Here is a 14,307-nt window from a genome sequence, read left to right as displayed (position 1 = left end):
TGAAAGCAATATAGGAACGTAGGCAGACATTTTAAAACACCTCAAAAAGTGCACGGCACAATGTCTGTATGATAACATCTGAGTGTTCACAGCAACAAAAGATATTTTTGAAAGTCTCTCCAGAGCAAGTCTAGCGATGCGTTATTGAGTGTTCATTAGTCTCGAAAGAAAATAGTGTTTTTTATGAGTAAGGCTCTGCAGAATGAGGAAGATGATCCACTTTCTCATGGATCTATGCTAGAGACTCCTTATGCAGCCTGCCCATAAACAAAACCATCAAATATAACCACAGATAATAAAACGCACAATACCTACTGTATGTAAGCTTTTTAAATGCTATCCAGCTCTGGGAATACAATGCAATATGGAAAACTGGGCATTGTAATAATGCAGCCCAGTGGCAAATCCTGAAGTGCAGGCTTCACCTGTTCATGATCAAAAACAAACTGTATAGTGTGATATTGTGTGGTGTGATACAGTTCACCATACTCACAACCCCAAACTGGATCCAAAACTGATGTGCATCCACATCAGCAAACTAATGTTAATAATTTTCAGTTCCAGTAAGAACAGGTCTCTTGGGTCAAAACCAACCAACCAACCAACCAACCAACCAACCAACCAACCAACCAACCAACCAACCAACCAACCAACCAACCAACCAACCAACCAACCAACCAACCAACCAACCAATGCTGACCCAATATTTCTCTCCTGTTGGGGACATCATTATCCACAGGGAGGTTGCAATCCTGTTGTGCAACTCCAATGGTGGTGATGTAATCACTCATGGATGTTACTCTTCAATTCAATTCAATTCAATTCAGTTCAGTTCAGTTCAAAGCTTCCTGTCCCCTCTCCTGGATTCCTGGGCTCCCTTGGGAACCCATTTAAAGAAAACTTTGTGACTCTCAAGATGGGTGGGCGGGAAGAAGCCTTTAATATATATATATAAAATCACTACTGGCTGACATGCCCAGGTACTCAGCTGGAGCAGAAAAGGAAGGTGCTCCCATCTTCCTTCTCAGGTAGCAAAACAACTTGGAGCAGATCTAACAGACATTGAACCAGCATGCAAATGTTACTTGAGGAGTTTCTTTTGGGGGACTACACTGGTACCAGTATCCTATACACATCATGGCTGTAATTCACCAAAAGGAACTTAGATTACTTTTAGGTATCCCACAACTGCTATGAGATCAGAGGGTAGGATCTGTGGCATGCACAATTAAGATCTGTAAAACGTTTTCCAAATATAATTCTCTCTTTTAGAAGAGAGAGGGTAAGCAGCTCCGATGAATCATGCCTCTATGACTTTTTATGAGCTTGACCATAATCAAAAGTATTTTTCCGTTTAACAGCTCCCACATGCATATTTTCAGCAAATTCTTCCTTTAAAGAAGAATTGTACTTAATGGGCAATGGCACGGCGGTGGTAGGGGGTTGTTGAGGGGCTGCAAAAATGGGTACGGACCCCACACAGCCTTCTGGTGCATGCCTTCCTGTCCCTGTTTTAGAGGAACCTCTTCCATCCTCCACACTTTGGGCTGCTAACATGCTTCTCCTGCAGCATCACTGTCTCTCGCTTCCTCTCGGCCTTCCTTCTTGCCTTCTTGCCTTTCCTCGCAGCATCGCTGCAGTTCCCCCCTACCCCTGCCACTCCCACCGCAGGTCCACTTTTTGGTACCGTTTCCACATATTGCTCTAGCTCTGCTGAGGAAGCTGTTTGCTAGAATGCGCCGGCTGGTTTTGTTTCAACGTCAGGAGCCCACGTTTCAGAGGGGCGGGCAATGTCGTTCGCTAATCACCGGCTAGATGCACACGCCTCCCTAGCCAAGCAAGGACGTTATGTGATTTATGGCAGCATTACTATAATTTGAGGAAACTGCACACCCAGGAAAATAATGAGGGATTTGATTATAATGAGGCTGCGGTCAACAGTTGGCAGTGGACAATTGCTCCGAGCCCATGACTTGCTCAGCACAAAAACCTTTAAACTTTAAAAGACAGAGAGAACAAGTTGTATTTTTACAGCTCCCTTTGAGCTTGCTCTTGGATTGGTTCCTGATCCATATAACTCATTTGTTCCATGTGACGAAATGACACTGGAGGAGGAAGTCTCAATTGAGCTAATGCTTCTCCCCATCCCAACCCCTGAGAGCACATGACCGCGTATCTCATTCATATGCATGTGTGTAAGCCCTTTCGGGACGGCCTGGCATGGCGGCAGCATAAACACAAAGGAGGAGGGATAAATTTCATCCCTCTGTCATGAGAGGGACCGAAGTGGCGGCGGAAGGGGGTGGGTGGGGTGAGTGTATTCCTCGTCTTTCCATATTTATTCTCCCTGCTTAACAGAAGGATGATATAGAGACATTGCTTTAGCTCATTGTAGTTTCATTCACGTTCACGGCAGAAGCCCTGTCTTTATTATCGCTCAAGTCTCTTGATGTTTTCATGATAGGATACATGATCAGTGTCACCCTGCATCATGGAAAGCAAAAAAGCAAAGCGTGCTGCTTATATATCACCCCGTAGCGCCCCAAGCACTCTCTGGGCGGTTTACACGTTAATTATGCCAGCGAGCTGGGTACTCATTTTACTGACCTCGAAAGGATAGAGGGCTGAATCAACCTTGAGCCGGCTACTTGGGATTGAACCCCAGGTTGTGAGCACAGTTTTGGATGTAGTACAGCAGTTGAACCAATGTGCCACGAGGCTCTTGGAAGTTGTTCTCTTGTGCTGGACTGAGTATCAGCAAAATCCATCAGCAGAGGGTTGGGAGCACTGTTCAACCAAACCTCTCAATATTTTCCTCAGCACAGTCTCAGCCTGCCTTCCTTCCTTCCTTCCTTCCTTCCTTCCTTCCTTCCTTCCTTCCTTCCTTCCTTCCTTCCTTCCTTCCTTCCTTCCTTCCTTCCTTCCTTCCTTCCTTCCTTCCTTCCTTCCTTCCTTCCTTCCTCCCTCCCTCCCTCCCTCCCTCCCTCCCTTTTGTTTTAAAAAAGCCCTAATTTGAACCAATGCTCTGAAGAATACTTTACAATATTTATTGCTTTTATATGCCACCTTTCCTCTAAGGCCCTCTAGGCTGCCTATATGACTGCCTTGCTCCATGTATTCTCCACACAAGAGCCCTGTGTGGTAGATCAGACCAAGAGAACAGATGACTGGCCTAAAGTCATCCAGTCCATTCCATGGCTAACTGAGGATTTAAACACTGGTCTCCGGAGCTTGAATTTAAGATGCTAGTCACGCTATGCCACCTTTCCCCTCCCTGTACTCTTGCTTCCCTGCTGGCTGCATAGCTGGACAGTTCAGTGGGGTGGCTCCACTATTTTTTTTCAACTTGAGCTTCACCGGAGCTGTCCAAGGTACGAAACCTTTTGGGATGGGTTTCAGCTCCTGAGAAATCTCCCATCCAGCACAGACTTAAACCCAAAGTCCATTCCATGCCCTCGGTCACCAGCTGTCTTACAGCTACCTTGGCAGGCTATACACACTCGCTGCTAATTTTTTTCTTATATGATATATTTTTTTAATGGAACCTGTAGTGGCCTTTTAAATATATATACATATATTTGTGCTTGAGGATAACTTGGTGGCCTGAAAAATGGGGGATGGGGGAATCCCTCACTCTGGCCCTTAAAAGATGCAAACAGATTTTTTTTTTTTTTGAGCTACAAGGTTTCTCCAAGAAAAATATGAATTGGTGGATGTGTGGGAAGGGTGATGGGTTAGTGACAGGCTGCATTTATCCATCCTTTTCTACACCCAGTGTTAGAGAAGTACGACAATGGAATCAAGTACCTCAGGGAAGGTGGGGAGCGCTCCAACCCTGGAGGTATTCAAGAGAAATGTAGACAGCCCTCTGTCAGATTTGCTCTGATTTGTATTTCTGCCTTGAGGAAGGGGTTGGACCCTATGGCCTTCTAGGCCCCTTCAAACTCTATGTAATTCTAGGATTCTCTGATCTCCAGGCCAACTGGGAGTTGTAGTTCAAAGAAGTTACTTCCCTGAGTCTGAATTGGCTTCGGTTGTATCACCAAAGACATAGAGAGGGGGGGGGGAGGAATCTACATACAATGCACGCAACCATCCGCAGAAAGGGCACGAAGCCCATTCCTTCAATAGATGCCTTCGTTAGCTGACTTAACGAGCAATTAACAGTCCAAGCGAAGACCGTGTCCCGTTCTTTCTAAGCCCTCCAGGACACATTTCCAACTGTGAGTGACCTTAACATCTTTCTCCCCCTCTGTGGGCTCAGCAGGTAAGACTGAGAAATGGGGCCTGACTGGGTTCGTTTAATGTCCCTTTCTTTCTTTCTTTTTCCTCCCCTTCCCCTGTAACGTTGCCTCCCTCCCTCCCTCCCTCCCTCCCTCCCTCTCTCTCTCTCTCTCTCTCTCTCTCTCTCTCAGTTCCCCCCACTCCCCAGGCAGTAGGACTCGAAACCCTCCTGCTATGCGTTGCCATCTGTACCAAAGTGTGCAATTAAATAAAACAAAACAGGGGGGAAAAAGAGATAGGGAGAAAAAAGAAGTCCACCCCATCTTAGCAGTTTGCATCCCACTGGGGTTTTGTTTAATGAATACCACGGTGGTATTTCAGACGGGAGACAGCTAAAAATATACCAGTGGGGACTCAAGGGACAGAGCGAATGGGAAGCCAAAGGAAGTGGCTGACGGAACAACACCACACACACACAAAAGGTCTTCTTTTTCCTTGTCCTTTCCCTTCCCCGGGAAGAAGGGAAAATTATCTTCCCTGCTTTGCTTCCTCCTGCTATCTCCCTGTCGCTGACAAAAATAAGCAGAGTTATTCATCCTGATGATTTATGGCCAGGCAACAGAGGTGGAACCAGAACTTTGGGCTCCCAGGACGGCTTAGCTCAGGTCGCGCAAGATGGTCTCACTGTCAAGTCAGATTTAAGTCACATCAGTGATTTCTCGTGGACTTGACTCATTCCCCCCCGACTTGGACTCAACTTGTGACTCAGAATCCACCCATTCCCTCTTTTTCTGGGAGGGGAGGGAGTTTGTATTTAATAGGGACGTGGGCTTGGGGCTTTGGACTTGGTAAGGTAAAGGTTCCCCTTGACCTTTAGTCCAGTCGTGTCCGACTCTAGGGCGCGGTGCTCATCCCAATCTCCAAGCCGTAGAGCCAGCGTTTGCCCATAGACAGTTTCCATGGTCATGTGGCCAGTGCGTCTAGACATGGAACGCCGTGACCTTCCCACCGAGGTGGTCCCTATTTATCGACTTTTTACATGCTTTCGAATGGCTAGGTTGGCAGGAGATGGGAGAAGCGACGGGAGCTCCCTCTGTCGCGTGGATTCGATCTTACGACGGCTGGTCTTCTGACCTTGCAGCACGGAGGCTTCTGCGGTTTAACCCGCAGCGCCACCATGTCCCTTGGTGCCAAAGACCCGAATTTGGGATTTGGACTCAAAGATTTGGCAACATCCCCGGGAAAGCCTAGGGCAGAGAACTGGAACTCCCAAAATTCTGTCTGGGGATTCAATAAAATAAAATAAAATAAGTTCAAATGACACATCCTTAGTTGCAAATTCCAATGGTCATGTTTGTGTTCATCTAGCAGTCAAATAAAGATACCAATGCAAAAGCAAGAAAAAATAATAATAATAATCAGGAGCAAAGATGCAGTGTATATTTTAATGTGAGCTTTCATGGATCAAGTTCACTTCCAATGACACTGGAAGGAGAATATATGAATGGTCTTTTTACATGCGGTTACCCAGTGGATAGAATGATGGACTAGGAATCAGGAGATCTGGATTCAAATCCCTGCTTAACTGTAGAAACTCACTGGGGGTGTGGAATGGATATAACTACTCAAAAATCTCACTTATTTTGAAAACCCCTATTTAGGGTCACTGTAAATCAGTTCCAACTTGATGCCAGGTAACATATTTTTACATAACCTTATAACTAAGTGACAATACAGAAAATAAACATTGATTTGTTGGTATAGTCCCATTTTACCACTTGTGTTAATAATGTTATTGTTACCTTGTACATCTGTTTCATGTGCCTACCCTGTACTAATTGCTAATTTAAATTGCTAATTTAAGCAATTTATAGCTTGATCACAGAGCCATGTAGACAAAATGCAACTCCAAACACAAAGCAGCAAATTTATAGTATTTATATTTATATTAATTTTATGTAACTGATTTTATTTACCTTTAAATTTACCTTTATTTACCTTTAAATATGACACATGTTTAATTCTTTTTTAATATTTGCACACCTACTGTTTTAGCTTTAAATATTGTCTATTTAATGATGTAGGCCAGCTTGGGTCCTTTTAAGGAGAAAAGCGGGGTATAACTAAACAAACAAACAAACAAATATCACAAACACACACACACACACACACACACACACACACACACACACACACACAAAATTTAGAGCTAATGCAAAGTATAGAAAAGAGGACTCTGGCTGTCCAGTAATGGCAGTGTCTGCTTATCATGCCTTGCCCATCTTCAGACTACAGCCTCAGTTCCCCCACCCCACCCCCAGACCCCTTGCACTGACAAAATCTGCAATGTTAATTACACATCGAGTCTTCGTTGCCACTTTTCAGCACAGAGCTTCAAACAGGCAACTAATTACTGGGTTCCAGCACCGCGTGGCTTCCCAGCATGAAGCTGGTGTCCTATAAATCGTCCAAGTGAAGCTGCATTTAACGACAGATGTGTGTACCAGGTTGCTTTTAAATAAAGAATAGACACGTCGCCAGTGTAGCTTCTCAAGAGTCCTTTGGAACACTAATTTTAGCAGAAAGGTGGGCTGTAAGTTTAATAAAATGACTCTATGTTGTTGTTGTTGTTGTGTGTTTTTTTTTGCATTGCCAGTGGTGTTGATCACTTCTTGGTTCTCCTGCTCTCCCAAATGCTCTGACTGAGTGGCAAGAGGAGCGATCTCTTTCCTTGCCATGGGCTGCTGCTACAAAGAGATGCGTCCTGAATGCTGGCACACACGGGCACACCTCCTCCAGCAGGCGGCCCACTCAAGAGGCACGGCATGGAGGAGGCAGGGCAAGGAAGCCGGGCCTCTGCCTCCGAGTGGGCGCCTGCCAGGGGAGGCGAGGCAGGGAAGGGCCGAACCCCGGAAACACAAACCAGCACGCACCTCCAAACCGGCGGTTCCTGCCTGCCTCTATTCCCCTCCTTAGCCCAATGATGAGAGAAGCCCACCTTCCAATTTTACAACTATATTTTTTTAATGTGTTCCAGGAAATTAAGCAACCTATTTAAAAAGTGATGTAGCCCCTTCTGAAGGCTTACGAAGAGCAGCCATTTCCCTCTTCCGCGCAAGAAAAAAGGAGCCACGCTGAAAGCTAGCGACTCAACCTACATACAGGAATAAATCCCTCCCTCTTCCCCTCCATCTTTCGGAGAGATCATTCTCAGGAGCCCCTCGTTTCTTGTAGACATGCTGCCACGGATGCATTAGAAAGGACACATAATGAGGAAATTGCTCGGATGGAATAACTTGTACCATGGCACTGTACACTCCATGCCTCCCCCCTCCCTCTCCCTCTCCCATGGCTACTTTCTCTATTTGCAGTAAGGTCTGGTTAATAAAAATAATGAAGGGGGGGGGGAAGTACTCAGGACCGTTGCACGGTGAGCCTCGAGCCGCCAACCATGGAAAGAGCTTTGTTACCAAGGCAACGTCTTGTCTCCTAGCTGCAAAAGGCCACAGGAATGAAGGCAGCCTATGGAAAATGGATAGGGTGATGGGAAGAGGATAGGGACAACAGAGAGATGGGAGGGGGAGAGAGAGAGAGAGTCAAGCAAGCAGAGGCTGAAGAAGAGAAAGAGGGAGGGAAGGAAGGAAGGAAAGAGCCAAATTCTTGGACCAAGAACAACAACAACAAAAGCGAATGAATTCACAATTAGCTGACCAAGCACCACTGCAAGGTCATCACTTAGCTTTTGTGAAATTCATGGCGCAAGTCCCGGTGTCTTAACGGAGAGGCAAGGAGAGAAGAACAGGCGTGGATTTGTGGCTTGTTAAAAATCAAATATTCAGAACGCAAGGGATGGAGCTGGCCTGAATGTGTCCCCCCCCCCAAAAAAAACGGCTTTTGTTAGGGGAAATGCTGCAAAATGTCTTCTTCTGGTATCGATGAGATCTGAGGAGGGCACTAGGAGAGGACGGCTATCCCTGGAGGCCACCCTTCCAGAGATGGGAAAGGTGTGTCTCTTTGGGCCTCCTGTCTGTGGGATTCTGGGAGTTGCAGTCCAAAAATAAAAAATTAAAAAAATCAGACACACGTTTCTGTGTCTCTGCACCAGTTGCCACTGGGTCCAAAAGCCAAGCCACATTGAAATCCAGACTGGGACAAAAGGAACCATGCCCGCTAAAGGATTCTGAGAGCTATCATCTCCAAAATGTCACTTAAGAAGCTTAGAACTGCAGAGCTGGAAGAGACCCGATGGGTCGTCAAATCCAATCCCTGTCAAGGAGGCGCTGTGGGGAACTGAACTCCCAACGGCTGGCTCTGGAGCCAGAGGCCTAAACCACGGAGCTAAGCTTTGCAAGAAATTGGGTGACTTCTCAGAATCTTGCCAAGCATTCTTCAAGTCTAAGATTCCACCCTCATCCAGAGAAACAAATAAAAAAATTCTGAGGTACGTTTCCCCCTCCATCATTGGTCTTCCTCTGCCGAGTGCAGCGGAGGAAATCATTGGGTTGAGGGCAACCGGTCTGCAGAGGAGGACCACGAGTTTCCATAGGATTTGTGGTGACCCATGGATTCTGCATCCTAGAATGGGATGAGGAATCCATGCCTTTCCTCGTGTGGCTAGACATGATGCAACTGTACCTGGCATGGGCAACAGGAGAGGAAGAGGGAGGCTGGAATAAAGGAATTTCTGGAAGGCTGCAGGTCAACCAACTCAAGGGTAGGCAAACATTTAATTAATTTGATGGAATGTGATTTAAAAAATTAAGAAAAACACTGCAATCACGTACCATTGAGACATCCTATAGAGCAGGGGTTCCCAACCTTGAGTCTCCAGGTGTTCTTGGACTAAAACTCCTGGAAGCCTTCACCACTAGCTGTGCTCCCCAGGATTTCTGGGAGTTGTAGTCCAAGAACATTTGAGGACCCGAGGTTGGGAATCACTTATGTATAGTCCTTCAAGCCTCTGCGGGACGTCGTTGGCCTTCCAGATCCTTCAGACTATAAGCGCAAGACCAAAGGGAAGGACTGAAAATATCAATTTTTGAAATTAAATAATGAATTAAAGTAGATGACCAGCCATATATATGGAAAGCATTTTGACTTTTCAGAATTAAAAAAAAAAACCACTATCTTGTACAACAGCAGGAAAACTGTCCATTGATAGCAAGATGGGCATGGTTCTCAGAGAAACTGCAGAAGGTCAGACTCGGATCCAAAGGGTCTCAGTTTCCACAGCCCTGAATCAGGCAGAGTGTGATGGCTACATCAGGCACAAGATCTGGGGTGTTGAAACTGTAGAACTTGCAAAAAAGTGCATTTTGGAAGTCCGTCTCCCAGAATCCACAGCGGCCATGCAAGACGGGATACTTTGGGGAAACGGTAATCCAAAAAAGGTCACTTTCCCCAGGTTTTCTGAACTCAGGCGAAGGCCTTTCATTCCACTTTCCCTTTCAGTGCTGGGCCACTCCAGATGTCATTTCCAAGCCAATCGGAAAAATGCATTCCAAAATGGCGGTCAACGTCCACCTCTTCTACACATGGAACAAAGGCAGTGTGATCTGACCACGTCAGAAAGCAGGGGAGTCCAAGCCTTCAAGTCCCACCTTGCGCATCCTTTCCCCGTCTTCAAACTGGATGCAAAGTGGTAGCGAAAGCCATGGATCCAAACTTAGAAAGTTTGGATGAAGAAGCTGCTGTCCATGTGTGAATTATTTCTCTTGTGCCCAGAAAGATTTGTTTAGGTCTCGAAGAACGCTGACTGTCAATACTCAGCCTGGCCATGAAGCCATTTCCATTTTGCTAAAACCTTTGCTTTGTACCCGCATCAATAAGACAGAGCTGACACATGCTCTGGTTCACCTTTGGAGATAAATCGCTGACTGCCTTCTTTCTCAACTCTTTGGATGAGGCGACCTGGTGCAGATGATTTACTGATGCTTGCAAAAGCATGATTTATTGGCCAGCAAAATATATGGCAATCCCAGCTTGCTTTTTCATGTCAGGTTGCCACTGTTCACTCAATGGGAAGTCAAGGAAGTTTCCATTGTTTGGCAGATGCGACCCTGGCAGAACTTGGAAAGTTTCGTTTTAAAAGGAACTTGGTGCGTTCCTCATTACCTAATAGGAACAGCCTTGACATTTTCATGACCTTTGTTCTAATCATGCAAGGTAATTGTACAAGATTTATGCCCTGCATTGTCCTCATGAATAGCCCAGGAAAATACAAAGTATTACTCGCTGGTCCCCCTAGTGAACAATTTTGCTATTGCGTCCTGAAAATATTTATCAAATACACATATCATTGCATGCAGTCAAGTTGATTCTGATTTATAGGAAGCATATTCAGGGTTTTCTAGGTACAAATTCCTCAGAAGTGGTTTACTAAACCCTTCTTCTGGTGGTGCCTTGGATTCTGCAGCTTGCCCAAGGCCACCCAGGCAAGCTTTAATCACAAGAGGCGCCATGAGGAAGCAAACTCCCAACCTCTGGCTCCAGATATTGCAGCCACATATCGAACTCACTGAGCTATCCAGCCGATTTATTTATAAAAGGCACATTAGAAAATAAAGAAGACATCGGTAAGAATGAAATAAACGAAGCTTTATATTCCTGTCCCTACCTGATCAGACTAGGTGGTTGAATGGCACAGCAAACTAGAGGGCTCAGTTCTTTCATAGGAAGAAGACTACCGTGCAGCTTGCCCAAGGCTACCCAGGCTGGCTCTACTCAAAGGAGTCCCAGTGGGGGGATCAAACCCCTAACTTCTGGCTCCGTAGCCATATAGCTAAACCATTGAGCAATCTAGCCAGCTTCAAACAGGTTATGGATGTTGAATTACGCTGGATACCTCATTTTCCAAGTGGCTCCTCATTAACATCTGGCAGTCAGAGGCAGTTTTACTCTTCTTCATGCCAAGAAAAGCTGCACCTATTGAATCTGGCCACTATGCCCAGAGAGGAGAGTTTTCTTGTTGTGCAGTTTGGAAAGCATTTGTCCAAATAGGATTGGTTTCTTCATACTTAGAAGGGAAATTGCTGGACATTAAAAAACAAACAAACACACACACAGAAAGAAGCAGTAATTTAAAATCCCTAGCTTTTTAAAAGAAAGATGGCAGCTGATGATTAGAGTCCCCTGTCGTGGCAAGATGGGACATCTTGTTACAAGCCCTCTGGTCGCTTTCCTCCTTTGGCAGATCTGGCAGATTCTGAAAGCTCTCTCTGCGTGCCAGGTTTCTTTCTTGCCGGAGAGAGAGGCGCAGCATCTCGTAGCGCGGCCATTGAGAAGGAAATGCAGGCTCCCCTTGTCCTTTCCAGCACCAGGCCTGTCGTCATTCAGGGCTTCCAGATGGAAGTGGCCGGTTCTGCCAAGCGTCTGAATAATGAGCCAGTGCGAAAAGAAAAAGGGGGAAAAAAGGAAGAGGAGGAAAGAGCCTCTCAAACACATAAAAGCGACCAAACCGGCACATAAAATAAGCAAATCAAAGGAGGGGAAAATGCTACTCCTCTACCTCAGAGATGGGAACTGGTTGAGGTTTGTGGGAATACAACTCCTAGGATTTCCCAGCTAGCCCAGTTAGGGTTTGCTGTGGAATTCTTAGAATCAGTGGCCAATTTACATTTTTGGGGGCCCTGAACAAGCAACACCCTAGACCAGGTGTCTGATGTAGCCATCACACTCTGCCTGATTTCACTGCTTTGGACACCGAGGCCTGAGGAGCAGCAACGAAGGCTGGGGGACCACTCCTCCCCTCCTCAGTGAGGTTGTCCCACAGCAGATCACCACTTTATTCATTTTTTAAAGCAATGTAGACTACAGTAGCTTCTGGGACCCCTCTGGGATTACGAGTCCTGAAGCTTAAGCTTCATGAATTTCACAGTAGATCTGCTCTTGCTTGGAGCTATAATCCTAAAGGGGAAAAAATGATGAGAACAATTCCCATTTGCGTTGTCCTTTCCGTTTTGGCTGGGGCAGAGAAACAACTGGAAGAGCAATGAGCTGCAAGCAGGTCTGTTCCAAAGGGATGAGCATTCTGGTGTCTCTCGTCAACTCTCCACAGCTGGACTACAACTTACACCATTACTGACCCTTGATCGTGTTGACCTGGGCTGAGCAGAGTCCAAAAAACAGGGTGGGGGGGATCAGTTTGAGGAGTGGGTCCATGTTGCAGGCATCTCAGCTGCATCTGGTCAATTCCTCACTTACTGGGTGAGAAGCTTTGTTCTAAGACTGCAGTTCATTCATCCTTCATATATAGATTTTCAAAAACATATAACAAGGATGAACCTTGTTTCCACACAGGAGAGGTAAAAGTAAAGGTTCCCCTTGACATTTTAGTCAGTTGGGGCGGTGCTCATCCCCGTTTCCAAGCCGTGGAGCCAGAGTTTGTCCGAAGACAGTTTCTGTTGTCACGTGGCCAGCGCGACTTAGATTCGGAACGCTGTTTACCTTCCCACCGAGGTGGTCCCTATTTATCTACTCGCATTTACATGCTTTCGAACTGCTAGGTTGGTGGGAGCTGGGACAAAGTGATGGGAGCTCACTCCGTCGTGTGGATTCGATCTTACGACTGCTGGTCTTCTGACCCTGCAGCACACAAAGGCTTCTGTGGTTTAGCCTGCAGCGCCACCATGTCCCACACAGGAGAGCTAAGAACAAAATGCCACAAAAATCTGGAGTTCCTGGGGATTGGACTCAGAGACTGCACCGTTGACCCATCTTTTCACCAATGCTTCTGTTTGCTTGTCCTCTCTCTGTGGTTTTCTGGTCAGTGACTTCTGTGACAGGATTGAGAACACGAGGAGCCAGGAAATCAGCCAATGGGTCCTCAGAAAAACGTGGCATCCATGCCAGCTCCTGAGAAATGCAAGAGCCCCAGAATTCCTGAAGTCCTCTATTTCGTTAAGCATCTCCTGAAATCTCTCCAGCTCAATTAACTGAGTGGCCTAAAGGTGCTCTTCTAAGACCTGAGCCGCTCCCTTGCTTTTGGAGTCCCCTGTGCCAGTTTGCACCACACCTCAGGATCCAACACTCTGTTTCAAAAGTTGCCTCTCGATGCAGTTTCTTCCCGATCCTTGATGGCAGCGACATTAAATATTTACACCTGAGAATCACTGAGTTCTCTCGTTGCTTGCACCCACATTGTCAAGAGACCTGGAAATTGCTTGGCTTCTTTCCCACCCACACTGTTTTCAGTTTAATGAAAATAGCTAATCCACTCCCACCCATCTCTCTCTCCCCCACAACCCCTCTCTGCCACAAGGGAATGCATTATGCCACAGAAGCTCAGTATCACCAAGAGGAGCAGGAAACAGGGCCCTTCCCACAACTGCAGAGCCAGCAAAAGAGTGGATAAAATCATGCACCTTGATGCTGCTGTCATTCTTACGTGCCATGAAGTTGCTGCTCATTTACTGGAATTTTAACAGGGTTTCTTTGTAAAATTTATGAAATATTTGTTGCAGTTTTTGCAACATTTCATGCTGCCTTTAGGAGGTTTGGCTGGGACAGACCTTTCTGGATTGGGATGATTGTCAATCTATCCAGCAGTAGCCAATCGCTCCCTCCTGCCTCCGAGCTCAGAGAGAGTCCCGCCTCTCGTCTGTGCTTTTTCCCTCTCTTGAGTCTGTTGAGGTCTGTTGCTGAAAGCAGTCATGTCTGTCAGTTCGCTGTATTTTTTTTCACCTGTGTGCATCTGAGTCTTTTGCTTTTTAAAACAATTACACCACTTTAGAAGAAACAAGCAGGGTCCGGTGTGTTTATTTTTGCAATGAATGTTAGTGGGTGTGAAAACATTATTTCTATTGAGATTGTTTGATCCAACAAAGGTTCTTTCCGATTTGAATCCAGGCTGCCTACCCTTAAGACTAAATGAAGGTGCAATGGGTGTTTGTCATGAAAACCATTTTATTGCAGACTTGGCTGTCATGCCACCACATGGCTTTTTGACGTTAGTGTACCACTCTTTGCACCCTGTGAGAAATTCTGAAGTCCATTAAAAGCAACCGTTGCCATTCACAGAAGCCAAGAGTATAGAAAAGAGATGACAGTAGATGGATGGATGGATGGATGGATGGATGGATGGAT

The 14,307-nt window shown here is 46.0% G+C and overlaps 1 protein-coding gene across 2 annotated transcripts in view; it reads right to left on the bottom strand.

Moving 5' to 3' along the window:
- GNAO1 (G protein subunit alpha o1) overlaps positions 1-14,307 on the bottom strand; it is a 137,029-nt gene that overhangs the window by 37,177 nt on the left and 85,545 nt on the right. The window lies entirely within an intron of this gene.

This window comes from Pogona vitticeps, chromosome 10, assembly GCF_051106095.1.
Source record: "Pogona vitticeps strain Pit_001003342236 chromosome 10, PviZW2.1, whole genome shotgun sequence".
Classification (NCBI taxonomy): domain Eukaryota; kingdom Metazoa; phylum Chordata; class Lepidosauria; order Squamata; family Agamidae; genus Pogona; species Pogona vitticeps.
This window is presented reverse-complemented; position numbering and strand designations above follow the sequence as displayed.